Below are 4128 nucleotides of genomic sequence, written 5' to 3' on the forward strand. Positions count from 1 at the left end.
TCTTAAACAATCTATTCATCCAACTGAAAAACTGATAAGGTAGAAAACCAAATAAAAAATTGAAACAATCAATTGTTTGGTATGTTTCATCTAAGTAGTGAATGTACATAAATTACCTATTTTGATTATCCTTTGCAATGGTAGAATGTAGGAGAACCATGGCTGGTTGCTAGCTGTTTAGTGTTGAAGATGGATTATCTCAGAGTTGTCACAAAAAGATGTTGGCTTTTCATGAAAAATATATAAAAAGTTGTGAGATATTGGATCGAACTCTAGTATGGTCGAAGAGTAGCTTCTTGGTTCGACAAGATTAAGCATGAAGTCGAAGGTTGTTCACATGCTTGTGTCGAAGATGCTAGGGTTGTTAGCATGTTAAATTAAGTTTTAGTGTTTAAACCCTAATTTGTTAAGTTAGCTTGTTTATTAAGTTGGCTTGTGTAATGGGTCTTATGGAAAAAGCCCATTAGTTAGTATGTTAGGTTTTATTATAAATAGCATACTAGTCTCTCATCATTGCTAAGTCGCAAATCCTAATTTAGGGTGAGAGAGGTTATTTGTTATTCTTGTAAACTTGTAATCTTGTTTTCTAAGAGAAAGTAAAAGAATAACAGTTATAACCAATTCCTTGTGTTCTTCTTATCCTCCCTAATTCCCTATTATATTTTGTTCTTGACATCGTTTTTCACAACAAATTGGTGCGGTGAGCGTGGAGAAGATTCCTTCAACAAAGTATGAGATTAGTGGATGATTTCGGTATGTGACGCTTGAAGATGAAAGCCTTACTAGTTCAGCAGGGTTGCTTGGAAGCGTTGAAGGGAGAGGCAGCCATGAATACAGAATTGACGGTAGCGGAGAAGACGAATATGATCGAGAAAGCACACAACGCAATTTTGTTGAGCCTTGGTGATAAGGTTCTCCGGCAGGTATCAAAGGAGACGACTGCATCAGGGTTATGGGTGAAACTTGAAATTTTGTATATGACCAAATCGCTGGTAAATCGACTCTACCTGAAGCAAGCTTTGTATTCATTCAAGATGATTGAAGACAAAGTGTTGGCTGAGCATTTGGATATGTTCAACAAGCTGATTCTTGATCTTGAAAATATTGATGTGAAGATTGATGATGAAGATCAAGCGCTGTTACTATTGTGTTCTTTGCCTCGATCACATGCTCACTTCAAAGAAACTCTCTTGTACGGAAGGGAGTCTCTGACGTTTGAAGAAGTTCCATCAGCCTTGTATTCTAAGGACTTGAATGAACGAAAGGAGCATAAACCTTCGACTGTTGGTGAAGGTTTGGGCGTTAAAGGGAAATTCTTGCGAAAGGATGGTAAGTTCGACAAGAAGAAGGGAAAAAGCCAGTCAAAGTCTTATAGTGGCGAAGCATCTGGTATTCGATGCTATCATTGTAAGAAGGAGGGTTACACGAGAAAGGTGTGCCCTGAACGCCTGAAAGATCATAGAGGTAAGGATAATGGAAATGCAGCCATTGTTCAAGATGATTTTGAATCATCTGATGTTCTTGTGGTTTCAAGCAGTGACTCGAGAAGAGAGTGGATTATGGATTCAGGTTGCACTTGGCACATGACTCCAAACAAAGACTTGTTCGAGGAATTATATGATCAAGATGGTGGATCAGTAATTCTGGGAAACAACAAGGCTTGCAAAATTGCAGGTGTTGGATCTGTGAGATTCAATCTCCATGATGAGTCAATAAGTTTGTTGACTGAAGTCAGGTATGTTCCTGATTTGAAGAGAAATCTACTTTCTCTTGGTGAATTCAACAAGAAAGGATATGTTTTCCAAGGAGAGAAAAATATCCTAAGAGTCATGAAGGGATCGAAGGAAGCCTTGAGAGGCGTGAAGAAACAAGGCTTGTATACCCTTGAGGCTGAAGTTCTAAGTGGTTCGAAAAATGTTGCATCCACGAAACCTTTGTCGAAGACAGAGCACTTGAGATTGGACCATGACAGTGAAAGGGGTCTGGTCGAATTAGGGAAACAAAATCTCCTTGGTGGAGACAAAGTCGAAAAGCTGAAGTTTTGTGAACCCTGTGTACTTGGGAAATCTTGCAGAGTGAAGTTTAACAAAGGCAAACAAAGAACACATGGATCCCTTGATTACGTCTATGCTGATCTTTGGGGGCCTGCAAGGTGTCCATCACATTCATGAGCAAGGTATTTTCTATCCATAGTTGATGAATATTCCAGAAAGTTATGGGTATTCATCCAGAAGACTAAGGATGAAACTTTTGAGAATTTCAAAAGTTGGAAGACTCTGGTAGAAAATCAGACTGGCAGGAAGATCAAGAGGTTGAGAACCAATAATGGCCTTAAATTTTGCTATGAAGCGTTTGACAGCTTTTGTGCTGACTCTGGTATTGCAAGGCACAGAACTACTGCAGGTACTCCACAACAAAATGGTTTGGCTGAAAGGTTTAATCGAACTATTTTGGAGAGAGTCAGATGCATGTTGACTAGTGCTGGGTTAAAGAAGGTAATCTTGGCTGAGGCTGTTTCGACAGCAACATATCTGATAAACAGATGTCCTTCGACAGCGTTAGATATGAAGACACCTGAAGAAGTTTGGTCGGGACATCCACCAGATCTCGACAAACTGAGAGTATTTAGCTGCGTAGCCTATGCTCACATTAGGCAAGACAAGGTCGAACCTAGAGCTCTGAAATGCATGTTCATGGGATACCCTGAAGGAGTCAAAGCTTATAGGCTATGGTGCCTATAGCCAGGTCACAGGAGGTGTATCACCAGTCGAGATGTAGTTTCAGTGAAGCTGAAATGGCTTTCAAGAAAACTGATGACGATGATGGTCGAAGTGCAGAAGAGCTGGAACAGGTAGAGATTCCTGTTGAGGTGGAGAAAGTTGATGCTGAATTGCATATTCCAGATGAAGTCGAAGAAGAAGCAGAAGATGCTGAGGAAGTTGAGGAAACTGCCGATTGTAAGTGCAAGCATATACTCATCAAGAGTTTTTGATTCATGGCAAACATCGTCAGTGAACAAATATTAAGCTACTAGTGAATGATATAAGGAAAAGCAAGATTTTGGCACTCTAGGACATCTTAGGTCGACTCAACACAAGTCTAGGTCGACCTAGAATGCTTCAACATGATGTGGAAGAAAAATGTTCCAGTTAGGTCGACCCACCATGCCTTTAGGTCGACGCAAACTGAAGTGAATAAAGAAGCTTCACTTCTGCTCACTTTAGGTCGACTCAACCAATTTCCTAGGTCGACCTAAATTGAAGAAAAGTCACAAGAACCAAAAACAGATGCTGTTAGGTCGACCCAGTACTTCAATAGGTCGACTCAACTGAAGAAAAAGTTTAATCTGCTGAATCTGTTCCATTTAGGTCGACCCAAGTAACTTAGTAGGTCGACCTATCACCCCAAAACTTCCCAAATTTTTGTGTTTGCCTTAACCAACTCTGCTAGCACCTATATATATCTTTATCAGCTAATTATTAAAGATAACACCAATAACTGAAAGATACACAAAGTCTTCTCATCTTCTATCTTCTTCTCAACTCCAACACAATTACACACAACAATTATTGTGGTGAGGGTTTGTGATCAAGATTGATAACGTACATGGAAAGGAATTAAAGGTTCCCAGTGGGTGAAGATTTGTGGGGTTTTTGGTGAATAAAATATGCGGATTTTGTCCTCCAAGATTGGTGAATTTTGGGGGGTTTTTGTCAAGAGGCTTCATCAACGATTCAGCTGAGTGTGGAAGTTGAAGAACAAGGGTTCGAGCAATTCACAACACTGCAGAAAGGGAATCAACGATAAGCTCTTGGAGGATACTTGATCTGGCTCAAGATCAAGGGGAAGAAGATACAAAGAATCAACATATTCAGTTTATCGTTATTGCTTTGTTATCTTCTTTGTATAAACTCTTTTCAATCATAATGAAAGACATCCCAATTCCCGTTTGGAATTGGGGGCAGATGTAGTCGTAGCGAGGACGGTCGACGAACTGCCTGAACAAATATCGTGTTCGTTATCGCTTTTATCTTTTCATTAAGTTGTGCTTAATTCTGGTTACAAGCGCAAATTGATTAACGTATCAAAGTGTTAAACTTGTGTGATAAGATTCTGCATAAACATCAC

Source organism: Vicia villosa, unplaced genomic scaffold (genome assembly GCF_029867415.1).
Source record: "Vicia villosa cultivar HV-30 ecotype Madison, WI unplaced genomic scaffold, Vvil1.0 ctg.001696F_1_1, whole genome shotgun sequence".
NCBI classification, from domain to species: domain Eukaryota; kingdom Viridiplantae; phylum Streptophyta; class Magnoliopsida; order Fabales; family Fabaceae; genus Vicia; species Vicia villosa.